At 42.3% G+C, this 14,087-nt stretch overlaps 1 protein-coding gene across 6 annotated transcripts in view; it reads left to right on the top strand.

Annotated features, from left to right (window-relative positions):
* Positions 1-14,087, top strand: part of tnr (tenascin R (restrictin, janusin)) — a 108,313-nt gene that overhangs the window by 38,523 nt on the left and 55,703 nt on the right. For all 6 annotated transcript variants that reach the window (XM_029130807.3, XM_029130809.3, XM_029130808.3 and 3 more), the window contains one exon: positions 13,829-13,877. The gene's annotated coding sequence lies outside the window, so the exon portion shown is untranslated. The remainder of the gene's footprint in view (positions 1-13,828; positions 13,878-14,087) is intronic.

Raw genomic sequence — 14,087 nt, 5'->3', positions numbered from 1 at the left:
GAAAGAGATGGATTAAAACATTGATTGTAACAGAAGGGTCACACAAAGCAGCGTCTAGATCGGGCTTTGGAAGCATACCTAATGCGATCCGCTTGCTAATGAGACAAGGAGCCATTAGTAATCTTCAGTACGGCTCCTTATGCTTTCTGTGCGTTGTGTACCTGCGTTCACATGAATGCACTGATTAGCGAGAGGTTGGAGGCGTTTATTTTTAGCTGTCTGGGCTGAAGGAGGGCACAGTGTGACGGATGAGAACCGTCTTCTAGCGTGGCAGCAGCCACGGTTACAGTACAGCAGCGGCTGTAGTGTTGACAATAATCCTGCTACGACATGGTTTATAATCACAAACGCTGGGCTTCGTCCTGGGCGGGCCACTGGTCACAGGACTGACAACATCACAGACAAAAGTAGCTTTGAATGAGACCCTGTGCCACTCTTCTCACAGAGTATGTGCTGGATTTTTGCTTATCTTTGTTTGGATATTCCATTACATTACGGGAGCTGTAGCACACAGCACAGCTGAAGAAAGGCGATAGGCAGTATTTCAGTTTCGGCGTTTGAGTTTGGGGGTCATTGAGGTAAAGCTGCAGAAGAAGCGCAGCCCATATTGGATTTGTTAGTGATATATTTCTCTCAGCTCATTTCTATATTGTTGAAATTGTCGACCGCGGGGCGCTGCGTGTGGAGCGACACACACACACACACACACACACACACACACACACACACACACACACACACACACACACACACACACACACACACAGTTCATCAACAACGTATTGACGGCATTCAGATTAGAAGCGGCGCCGGTATTTTAAAGTTGGAGCACGTTTGCGTCTGTTGATGGAGCTGCTTGGTTTATTGTGAAGTTACCGCTGAAGATCAGGCAGAGATGACCTGAAGCTCACTGTGCTGTACACCCTGCCACCAGCCCTCCTTCGCTGTTTCCTACAGAAATAACTAAGGGTGCTTCTTACTTGAGCTGGAAAAAACAATGCAGCACCAGCAGAATCACTTCAAGTATAAATTTAGTTAAAAGTGGAGGCTTTAGTGTAACTCCCATGCTGCAGTCTACTTTTACTTCCCACTGTACCTTAAGGAGCTCTCTCATGTCCCTTTGAGAACAGGTGCTGTATTTCATCAGCTCTAATTTCACAGCTACTTTCACAGTCTTTAATTCCTCTATTACCATTTCAGGCAACTGACATAAAAATCTTTCTCATTGTTAAGCAGCATCAGCTGAGGCCCCTCTTTCTTTCTTGCTTTCAAATTGACTTTCTTCTTCGCCTTTCTTCTCCCGCTCACTCACGCCCGTTTTTTTTCCTCGAAGAAGACAAAGTTGAATGGGCCAATAGCATTTAATTGCTGTGGTTTTTATGTGGTCTGCTGAGAAGTAATAGGCACTCAGCACTTCTGTCCACAAGAAAGATGCTGCTGATGCTTGTCCGGGGTTTTCAGCGTGGGAGCACACCCAGTGGCTCAAGGAAGTGCAGGTGAAGTAATAAAAGAAAATGGTTCGCTGGGGGTGGGGGAAAAATCCCACAATGGATTCCATTTCCTTATTTGAACTCAGTCAGGGCACACGGATACACAAATAGGCACCGGCATAGACACGGAGGCAAAGGAAAGCGCACGTGAAGGGGTCAGAGCGAAGCAGCAGCCGTTCGCTGGGACCAGCCCAGTAATGCAGTCTGCTCCTGCTGTTGGACAGCCCAGCATATGTGGGTGGTCACAGGGAGACTCAAAGATGGAAACGGCAGGAGGTCCCAAGGATTACATGAGTCAGTGGTCCAACAGAATGGTCGCACGCCCATTACCTCCGTAAACAGCAAATTGTGTTTCTCATACTTCCTAATGCAACTTTATTCTGACATGAATATTTCATATTTAAGTTTAACTATTTCATTTTATCAGTTCACTTTTTTCTTTCAAATGCAAATTTGTGCAAACAGAGACACTGAGTTAACACTGTACTGAAGAGGAGTTTTATTTGCATGGTGTACTGTACGTAGTCATTGTACAAGGCAGCAGTACATGGCTTAAATAAACGTAAGCTCTGCTAAATATAGAAAACATCATGCATGTCCTGTATGGAAATTCCATATGGATCACGGTGAGCTGCGCGATTACCTTGGAACTGAACCATGTCAGAAGTCCACTGAGGAGTTTAATTGCTATCCAAGTGATTGGATTTTGTTAGTCTCACCACATGATAGAAATTCAGAATCTGAGTCCATGAAAAAGCAATTACTTGCTTTACTGCTTAACTGTTGAGAGGATCTCATTATCTAGTTAAAAACATTTGCAATTTGAAATCAAAGGAAGGTCTAATTTGTCTTATTTACTCACACACTGCGTGCAGTTTATTTCCTGTCTATGAATGTCAGACCGTAGGAGACGGGTCCGGTCTCTGACTTTTGTACTGCAGGCAGTCGGCGCATTTCTTCTGTTGTTCGCCTCATGTTCTATTTCCAGCTCCTGCATCAAAAATGATGGGCTTTTGACAGCATTTCTCAGCCTTTGACAGACAGCGTGCTGTGATTTATTCCTTCAAACAATAAATAAAGTCCCAACTTAAAAACTGAGATATTATAACCTTGTAACAGTAGAATTAATGGCAGAGCTGAGAAAAACTCCCGAAGACCATTTGTCAGCGATGCCCACAGAATTTAGATGAGCCATTTGATTATTGTGTTAATTGTGCCCTGTCAGTGTTAATGCATCACCCCGTCACTACTGCCATCATCATTTGTGAGGTAAATCGAAACTTATTACATCTCCATCACTCAGTGAGTTACTTTGTTACCTAAACACTTTTGATTTATGTTTGCTCTTTGAATTTGTGTTTATACTTTTCAGAACTTTTTAGAACTAATTAACGTCTTTTCTAAAACGTCTCCTCCAGAAAGTCAGTATCAATATTTCTTAGCTTACAGCCAAATATTTCATTCCATAAAAAACATACTTCATACTGTACATAAAGTACAGGTCATAGCATAATATAATAAAATAACTATGAACTATGTACAATAACTATGAAGCTAGTAAGATCACAATATGTTTTGGTTTGAGTTACATTACTTGACTAAAATACTATTTGAATATTTTCTAAGCTTTATCAGGAAACATTTTAAGTGTCAGAGCTTAGGTAGAGCAAAATGACAACTGTGCTTCAATGTATCTAGTAAAATGTATGAAACTATGCAGATTTACTACGTCCCTTCAAAAATGTGCTTTGCATTGCATATTAAAATGTCCAGTACTTTTACATCAGCATTAAAATATTCAAGCCTTCGCTTTTTCTTTTCTAGGACCTCTGTCACTCATTATCTGCTTCCAGCTTTTGCTACTGATGGGAATGTTCACGTGAGCTGGTTTTGGTCTCCTTGCCAAAAATCACTTGTCTTTACTAATGCTTAGTTAATGCTCAGTATAAATATTAACCCCAGTTTTGAAACTTGATCTGGATCTCCTGTTTGTACTGTAGATTCAAACACCTTCTGTGTACAGTAGCATCCCCATAAAGCAGGCCTTTACAGCCTGCAAACATGCTTTGTGCTGTAATTCACACTGCAGCTTGTTCCGACAGCACTGTGGCTGTGACCAAGGGAAGCATTTAGCCATCCAAGCCTTCAGCTGGGGCCACTTAGCTCCTTAGTCTGGGTTACTGTAGTGATTTGGGCGAGAGGCAGCCATTTGTCCTAGTTCAGATGGCAGCGCGGCCGCTATCCTACATGGAAAACAGCCCCTGGTGGAAATGACTTTCCATTACTTCTGACCCCGTCTGTAAATGACTTTCCTCACTGATAAGATAATTTGCTGCCTTGTGTATCATCTGGACCGCTTCCATTTTTGTTGGGAGATAATGGAAGCATGTAGTGTAACCCCACAATGCAGAAACCCCTCCCTAAAAATAGAATAATGTATTCATTCTTTTCTAGATGCTGGGATGATGGATGATTTTCCAAGGAGCCGTGTGCTTCCACTGGCTCCATCTCAGGAATCTCACATATAAAACATTGTCATCTCGCAGCGGCGTTGTTGTATTCGGCGTGGTTTTTAATGTATTCTTGTATTACTCTCCAGATAATGACGGCGTGTTTCTGTGTCGTCAGCACTTTAGATGATATATTGATCATATTATGATGCGCCGAACGGGGCTGCGTGTTAAAGTTGATTGCTGCGGGGAGGCTTCTGAAAGACCAGTTTCATTGCGTAACTGGCGAATCAATAATCTAAAAATAACACCGTCTTTTATCAAGTTGTGCGCACAGAGCTATCTGTCACGGCGCGTCAGTGTCTGCGCGCGTTTGCTCATTTAGCACAGAGCACCGGAGCAGAATCCTGTGTCATAACAAAGCGAACGAATCCGTGCAGACGCGCTCTTGATCTCTGTTCTGTGTGGTGGCAAATATCACTGAAGCAAGATGACAGCACAAAAACAGGCAACCGGAGTGAGTGAACTGGGATGGGATGGGGGGGGAGCCGCTCTCTGATTTTCATCTGTGGTTTCAGAAGTTACTATTTGCATATTTTTAATCATTGTATCATTGATTTTATAGGCGAGCGTGTGTGTATTTCTGGGCTATTCAAAACTATAATAGTTTGTCAGACACCACATGGAGCCAATTTTTAGTCATTTGGGAGACGCTTTTATACAAAGTGACTTGGAAAACCAAGCAAAAGCCCGAAAATTAAAAGTTTCTGTTTGTGAGACTTCTGTTGCAAAGCAGACTTGTATAATACTGAGCAGACAGCAGCCCCATTCTTACACTCCTGTTTTAAGCAGCTTCATTAAAAAGCCTTGACATCACACTGAAAATAAGAATATATATTCTGTTCGACGAATTAAAAGCTTCCTAGGAATCGATAAAACCCATAACGTTTACTCACTGGTTTTGCTTCAACGACTGAGGTAATAGAAAAAGTTTTATCAAAGCTCCCTCTCACTACACTTACAGTTTTGCTCAAGCTGAGGCATCTCTGGATATTATTGGAAAGTCTGTTAGAGGAAAAGGATATCGTTCATATACAGCTCTCCTTTTCCTTTTTGTCGTACCTGACACTCAGTTTGGGTTCACGTATTTTCGATTTTAAAGCTCTGGCGAAGGCCCAATGTAGCAGTTAATGTATTCATAAAAACCTGACCACATCTACAGCAGGTGATTCATCTGGTTAGCCAAAAGGCTAAGAGCGGTTATACCCGGGTGTGTGTTTGATTTTGACTGAACAGATATTCTGTTCAGACCAAAACTGGGATGTATTCAGATTATCAGACCTTTTGTTGTCTTCCACTGTTGCTCTTAATTTCGACGGCTGCACGAAGCTTTAATCTACTGTAATGCATTTATGTGGAGAAGTAGACTTCTAAGGGTTTGATGCGAAAGCTCTTGATTTGTCTAAAAATGAATCAGAAGAATCTTAAGATTCAAGGCGTCAGCAGTCGGAGCCGCTGCACCTGAACTCTGTCTTGTTTGACTCATTTAAATGTTATCTTTATTTTAGTGGCTGCGGTTTTCAATGTTTCGGGGGAAAAAGGCTGATTCCTGTGTTATTAAGCTGTCAAGCAGCCTCCATGCGGCAGTGATGATATTTCTGAATGTTAAGGATTTAGAGGAATTTGCATGCTCGACAGCTGTTGAACGTGCTCAGTGGTGCCTGCGGTTGTTAAAGTGTGGTGGACACTGGGAAAGTAAATTATTGGGTCTACACGGACTTTGAGCCCGTGTTCAGTTTGGATTTGTGCTCTCAGACACCATTACTCTTTCTTAACCTGTTAGTTACTCTGGTAATAGGATGCACACACTGTACAGCACAATGCTGCACAGCTCTGCTCCTTCCTTCTGAAACCAAACTGATTGAGCATGATGCTAATGTTGCGTCCTTTTAGTTTCCCCTCCACATCAGACAACCGCAGTGATGGCGGCTGTGATCGAGTCACGCCTGGTTAACCACAAATTGAATTCAGCCTGTGAATGTGTCATGAATTTAGGTAAAGGTTCTTTTTTTTGTTTTAGGTTTAATCAAATCCTTGTTGATAATTCCATCAGAAATCAGATTTCGCCTCCTCCATCAGGACAGAGTGAACATGTATTTGGATGGTGGGTCCAGGCTCAGCTGTAGCAGGCATCACAGGTTTCACTTTGATTTTATTAAATCAAGAGCATTTAACAAGAGATTTTTACCCATTAAACACTTTGAGTTGTATAACTATTGTAAGACCAATTTTTCTAATTGGCTGCATTTAGAACATGATTAACCTTTCCAGAACCTGATTAACTCATTTCATAACTGTGTTGGATTTGACATCCCCAGCCCCAACATTTGACTTACAGTTTGTCCTACAGTATTTTGTTCCTCAAGCTCTCATTTCTCTTTCCACAGTTCAATATTTTCACTCCCCTCTGCTTTAATAAGCATAAAGTGTAGTGTAATGAGTTTTATGATGGGTGGAGATTGTCCAGATTAAACCAAATGAAGCTCTGCTTGCACAATTTAGACCTTTATGTTTACTATCTGTATCTGTGCGGTTTAAAAAGGATCTCTTTGCTTTCCACACACCACAGTGTGTGCATGCCTTCACCCACACTCTGACCCCAGCGATTCTAACAACCGCACTATCGACTAAGCAAGTGCTGCCCCTGCATGCTGTACAATAGCACGTAATAGGTAAATCGCCATTTATCAAATGTTGTAGTGGTCGGACTTCTCTGAAGCAATTTCAGTTTTAGTATAAGCCCAGCTGGCCGCTGTTTTTCAGATGTGAAGAAATGCCCAGACTTGTTATATCCTGTAGGTCTGTATCACTTATGTTCCCACTGGAGTGACATTCAATAGGAATTGATTGAGTGGTGCTCTCCACCTCTCTCCCACGCTCCCTTTACAATCCCAGTCATCCTGCAGGATACCCACAGCCAGACCTGCAGCCCTAACCTCCTCACACTGCTCTGGCAACGGCGTCCTGTCTTATAAAACCGTGATGAGTATGTGTGAGAGCCAGCGAGCACAGGGGAGGTCGATGGAGCCTTTTGTGTGTAATATGTGGAACAGTGCATGTTGCTACTCCAACCGGAGCTCATGCTAGCGCAGCCGGAAAGTGCCTCTTTTACTGTTTCAACTGCAGATCACAAGCTCAGGGTTAATGAATTACACAAAAAAACTTAAACTTGCGTGCGTGTTTATCATAGTAAATTAAAAAAGGTTAAATTACTCTGGGCTGTGCGGAAGAGTATGCACCCCGAGGTGGCGTAATTAAAAGAGCAGCAGTCATCAGTCTCTAAGAAATGTCATTGTGTGTGGAGAACACAGTAGAAGTGTGACATTTTTGTTTGTTCTGTGTACTAATTAGAAGAAGGTTACAGTCTCCTCATCGCTCCAGAACTGATGTTTCCTTCTGCCGCCATTTTTCATCTCAGCACTGACGATGTAGTTAATGTCTTGATTCAATTAAGTTTCCCTCGCACCTTTATACAGGACTTTTTTCAGATTACTGGTTGTTCACTGCTGCTTTGGTACAAGGCATGAAGGCGTGATGCGCGGCCCCTTGATTGATCACGTTTTGAATTTGAAGCAGCAAACACAGCCAGACTTGCTTGGTTGCATTGTATGTCTAAAACCACATAGATCTGAGAAACCAAAGGGGATTAATTCTCCCATTTTTAATGCTAAGTCCTACAACATGTGTTTGATGAGGCGGCTGTGAAAGGTAAATGGGGCTTTCATCCAAAGTATTTACCTGCAGAGAAGGTTTTTGAGTTAGCGTGACAACTTAAATGGCTGCTGTATTGACCTCTGTCTGCCGGCCTGTGATAGAAAAGTGCATTAGAGAGCAGATACTTAAAAGCCTTGGAAGAAACAAAGAGAGAAGGCAGATGAAAAGGAAAGTCAGCGTTCACCTTGTGGTAAGGCTCAAATCCATCTACGCGCTTATGGTTTTTAGGTAGTTCTGTTGAGGATGACTTGCTGGTTGGAAATAATCAGAGACTGGTTTGTGAAAACAGCAGATTTTCGATTGAATCATACGCCAGTCTTGTCATATGGGTCTGCCAGCTCCCGAAGTTATGAATCATTTCTAAATAAGGAGCTGCAACAAAATCTTTGATTAGTTAAAAGAAATAGCCTCACTCAAAAACACATCTCTGTTCCACTGTCAGCGCTTCTCATCATCTGACTTCACAGGGGGCGAAGGGTGAAGAAAGTGTTCCTGCCACTACCTCCGGTGATGGGATTTGTCTCAGTCATTTCTCAACAGTGCAGACAAGCTTGGTACAAGAAGGATTTGGGTTCGGTGGCTGCGATTTAAAGAGAGATTTATGTGGGAACTGTCGTCACGTGAACAGCACTTATCTTGTGCAGATGCAGTGACATCATTACTTATTCTGATACAGCAAAATATAATCCTGTGTACAGTATGCTCTGTGCTGTATCTGCCTGCGTTCTTCTATGCCTATACATTTGCTTCATGCCCTGACCAGCGCGTGTTACCACCCTCATCCCTGAGTCAAAGCCTGTGGAGTCACACACACTCGTATCGCGGTACGAGCCAGTGCAAGTACGGTTTGTGTGGGAAGAAATGAGATGCAGCTATGCTGCCGTTTTAATCATGTTAATGCACAATAAAGTATTCACTTCACCCACACATCTCCAGTCTGTTATATTTTACATTGTAGTTTCACGACAGTCATTGTGGACACATGACACATAATTGTGGTTGGAGTGTTTTAGGAATGTGCCGATTAAGAGTCTGGTGGGCACTTTCTGTGTTTCCTATTAGTAGAGAGCATGTTTCTGCCCTGATTCCTACCATCTACTCTGCATTAAAACCTGTCTCTGCATTTGGCACATGATGTCATTTGGTGCCATTTTGGCATCAGATTGTCTGAATGCTCAAACTAGAATGTCGTCCTGGCCACAACGGTCTGCAAATTACATCATCTGAACAGGGAAATGTATCTGGCTGCAAGGCTTTGGCCAGAGGCAGATATATTCTAGCACAAGGAAATAAGGTGGCACTTTAGAATTGTGCATATTAGTAGATTGCATTTAGATAATTTCTGATCACATTAGAAAACAGATATACAGAGAATGAATGACTGAAAAACAAATCAGATTAAATCGTCACAGTAAGTGATATAAAGCATCAGATAATTCAACTTCCAGAAGTTGAGGAGTCTAACTTGAGAACAAATTGCAGCTCATTACACTGAAAATGTGCCTAATAGCTAAAAGCATTCACATCCCAGTTTGAGCATGATTAGGAAGTAAATAAGCCTAAAAAGCAACCACTGCAAGGCAATTTGATGAGGCAACACGGTCGAATCACAGTGATTCTCACCAACTTTCTGCTAAGTTGCAGCTGTTATTTTCTGGCTCGGGGTTTTTGGCTTGTGATCAAATCAAGCAAACTGCCTGTAACAGTTCTCATCAAGAGATGCAAAATTATGTTTCATCATACTCTATTTAAATTGTGCATCTTTCAGGTCATTAAGGTCAAAAATCATGGATGCAGTTTCTCCTGGTGTCCTCCATTGGCAGAACTCTTCAAGTCATGAAGTTCAGTCATCACTTTTCACAGTACACCAAAAAACACCCACTCCCATATACTCCTGGGTCTGCTTGGACCCACCCTGGTTCTCTGGAGCTACCTGGGCACCACAAACCCCACCCCCTGCCCAAGAGTCAACAGAACAGAACAAAACAGTTTCTCTTGCTCCCCTATACTGCTTATTCATTGCATATGAACTCAAAGCCACAAAATCAAAGTTTTGCTTCCCATCACTGAAATTTCACTTCACGTGAAGATTAAGCAACAGCCGCTGTTGTAAGTGTAGTTAACTTCCAATCCCATTTCCTGCTCTGCAGAGATAGCAAATGTCCCATTTTCAGCTGCCCTCACTTCCATAAATGGGCTCTGACAGTGTTGGTTTCATTATTTTTACCGACACAGTGGAGCAATTTCTAAATTAAATCCTGGCATTTGAAACACATTTGCGTGTATTCAACAAACTGATTAATTACGCCGGTCGAAATAGGAAAGCTATATTTGTCCTGTTACCCCCACCGCTGTTGTTGTGAGTTATGAACAGTGTTTACTTAAATAAATCCTTCTCATTTTTTTAATAATAATTTATGGAATAATTTAAACTGAGTTGGCCTTTTTATTAATATAAAAGTAAGGGAAGTTTTAAATGAGTTCTTTATAATTAAAGGCATGCAGCCTGTTTGCGTTAAATGTCTTTTCATTAATTTATGGCTAAGCCATGACCATTATTTGATCCTGGACGGTCCCTCTGCAGTGCTGTGAAATACAAAATGCAATAAAAACCTGTGCTGCTCAGGAGTTCCAGCCTGACCATTCAATGAGACCCGTTTGATGGCATGGCAAACAACTTTTATTTTCTTGAGGAAAAAGAGGGTCTGAAACCCATTTTTCATTGACGTAAAGGGGGCACAGGAAGGTTTGAGCGTGGCAGGTGATGAATGGTTAGTGGGAGGGAATCCATCTGCTGCATCAAAACAACGGAAATGGGATCGTCCACTGATAGAAAATTGCACACTGAGAGACAAGCCTGACGCTGAGACGAGAGCCAAACCTACTGTAGGGTACAATGGTGTGCGGTGTTTGTGTGTGTGTGCCAGAGAGCGGATGCCTTTCAGTCTTATTATCTGTATCTCTCTATGGTTTCCTTTTTTTTTTTTTTTTTTTTACACACACAATAGAATTCACCAGTGGCTGTGTATGTGCCATCTTCACTAAATACCAACTATCTATCATCTGAGATATTTCATACTTCCTCAATTCAATAAAGCCAATATGATTTATGTAGTGGCTCCAGCAGCTTGGGTACAGAATTATGTTAAGCTTTACCAACGTAGACGTTAATATCAGTTTTTTGTGTTTTTAGATTTATGTGCACATTAAAAAGAAGACATTTATTTTATTTTTGTTCTTGAGAAAGTTTGAAACCACTGAACCAATTAATTGACTGCACTTCAGTTTGCTTTTAATTATCAAAAATTTTGTCACAGTGGTTATGGATTCTGCTAATTTGGTAAAATAACTCTGCAGCCAACAAGCCCTTATTGAATCTTTAGGGTCCAGATTCTTCAGGTTGCTCGGATTCTGCGACCTGTTGTGTACAGTGCATGCCTCTAGTGCATAGTTCATTTAAAACCACAGTAGAATACCGTATACAGTACTTAGCGCATATTGAGCTAATGTTGTGAATTCATGTTTTCACAGTTGTCTTAACTTCAGCTTCAACCCGCCGGTGTACATGTAGAGCAACTGTTGCAGCGAAAGCGCAATGAGCTCGGACAGAGCTGAATGCCACAGAGCAGCGACAAAATATGTAGTGAAATCGATAAGTGAAATGGGACCCGGATCCGTTTTCCACAAACTGCTGTCAAACACCATGTCTGCGCCACTTAGTATTCATTAGACTCTCGCAACTGTGAGACTGCCAGCTTTATCCCCTTCCCTCGCTCCACTTAGATGTTTGACTTTCCCAGCGCACAATGATGCTCGTAGGAAATATTTCACGCTCATCCGCTGAAATCTGACGTGTGGACAATCCTGTGTCAGTCAAATTAAAAAGCTGTGATGCAGGAAACACCTCTGCTCAGGCTGAGGACATCCTGCACGCAGCAGGTCAACGTGTGAATTGCGTTTTCTTCAAAATGATTGCAAACCTGTACAGTATATTAAACATTTTATAGGAGATGTACTGTATAACCACAGGGTTTTAAAAGCAATGGGAGCTGCTGCCTTCGAGGACTCCCTTAGGGGAAAAAAAAGCCTTTAATCCAAGAATATTCCATAAAATAAGTTTTAAAAAATGTGCATTTAGGATGTAAAAAGTTAAAAATAGTATCATTGAGTTTATTCAGTCCAAATGAAACAGCGCGCTGCAGCATGGGCTGCTCCTGGCATATGCCGCTTTCTGCTGACTGCGTCTGCTGTCACTTGTCTTTGTCATTGATTAAATAAAACAAACTGCTCATTGCATTGGCCGTCAAACAAAAGCAGATGGAGCTGTGAAGCAAGTCAACAAGCGGAGGGACAATAAAGCTCTTCACCCCCAGTCGTCGCCGCACTGTGCAAACTCCGAGACTCCGGGAGCCCGGCTCCCTCGCGCGTGTTTTGTGGGAGCCACATGCTTTTCAGGAGCCCATTCTCAACTTTCCCCCGGCGCTCGCTGGCGCTGTTCGGACGGGCTCCAACCCGCGACGGTGGGATTGAAATTAAATATACGCATTCATTTGCGTTCTGCATTTCTTAAGCCCTGTGTTTTTTCGCCACCACAGCATTTTTGGATGGGTGCTGGGCAAGCAAATAAACTGCCAGAACACAATATGATTTATATTCAAGCATTCCTCTGTGTTGCTCTCACAACTACAAAGGCGTCGGAGAAAGGAAACAGGATCATCTGTAACTCTCTCCCCTCTCAGTGGGACGGCGTATAAAAGGAATACAAAAAGCCTGTGTGCATTTGTGTGCGTGCGTGGCACTGAAAATGATTTTAAGCTTTCAGATTTGATATTCATGAGTGATTTATGGTGGAAGATGGGTCTGGGAATTGTTGACTCTAGGTTTTTTTTATGCATTTTTCAAATTCACGGCTGCAGCTGACTTGATTATTTCTGAGATTCTAATCATTTGACATGACCTGTACATGGTTGTGCTGAAGAATTAAAGTCCATCAGGAGATAAAAAGTGTGTGAACAAATGCAGCCTAGTTATGTAAAGAGCCTCTGGACCTCTGGACCATCTATAGAATCACACACATACTGTATATGTGTAGCAGATGTGTTCATACATTTTTCTTTCTGCAGTATAAACACTATTTCTTTTTCCACCCTCTGCTTTCTTGCATTAATGAACATTGCTGTCAAATGATATTTTATAAATTGTAAACCTCCTCAGAACAACGTTATATATAATAATATTTTATTATCTCTCAGGAGATGTTTTGCTTTTGTGAAATAAAATACAGCATAAAGTATGAATGATAAAATAAATAAAATCCATTAAGATCTAAAATGTGCAAATGTCATTGATGATATGAAACACTCTTAATTTATATGTTAATTTCTGCCGTTACCGTACTACATAGTAGGAACCAACAGCAGAGCATGGTTCGCCTAATCGACCTTATTCGCTGGTGAACACCAGTGAACATAAAACCTATTTGAGAGAATTTGCAATTCCTCTGAGCTGAAATCAACCTGGCCAACAAAGCGTGTCATTTTATCTCTCGGAGGGTGAACGCGAAGCCCTCAGGAGCGGGCCGGGCCCGGTTCTGAGTCGACGGCGCTGCTGTGTGCCCAGGCCTCAGCAGGTGGCTGCGACAAAGGCGCCTCTGCAGCACACGCAAAGAGGAGAGGATGCACTGCATGCTTTTCATGTCGGTGGAGGGATCTCCATACTGTCGGCAGTGGACGCACCTGAGTCTGTGAGCGTTTGTCTGCCCAGGTACACGGACGTGTGTTACTCTTCCCCTCCGGCGCCGCGTTGTTCCTCTGCGGAGCCAGCACTTGTTTGCTGCTTTGATAGTTTACAGTAACATCTCTGTGTTTTAGCAGACGTGCCGACCTATGAGGACCAAGTGAAGTGTGAATGACTGTTCCTACCTGTGGGTGTTGCAGTACTGTATGTGCCGTGTGGGGGAAATAAACGCCTCCGCCGTGCTGGAGGTGCTACGGCTTTGAGCTATTTGCATTCCAAGTCACTCCCAGGGAACGCTGAGCTCTTAATGCGGGGAGAATGCAGTTCAAATGTGTAATTGGGGTAATGCTAATTTCATCTCTCCCCTCTCCTGGACAGGTGCAAAGTCAGAGAGAGTGGCAACAAGAGAACAAAGTCTTCAGAAAAGGTACTGCACACACGCACACACACACGCACACATATAAACACACACGGCTACGTGGAGAGACACATTAATGAACATCCATATTTTTCCCTCTGGCTATATTGTAATGTTCAATTTAATGGTCTAATGTTCCTTAATGACTACTTTATGTGCATGGGCTTATTGTGCATCTATCAACCTGAAGCACATCTAATCAGACAATTAGCCCTCATC

Source organism: Betta splendens, chromosome 17 (genome assembly GCF_900634795.4).
Source record: "Betta splendens chromosome 17, fBetSpl5.4, whole genome shotgun sequence".
In the NCBI taxonomy this organism is placed as follows: Eukaryota; Metazoa; Chordata; class Actinopteri; order Anabantiformes; family Osphronemidae; genus Betta; species Betta splendens.
This window is presented reverse-complemented; position numbering and strand designations above follow the sequence as displayed.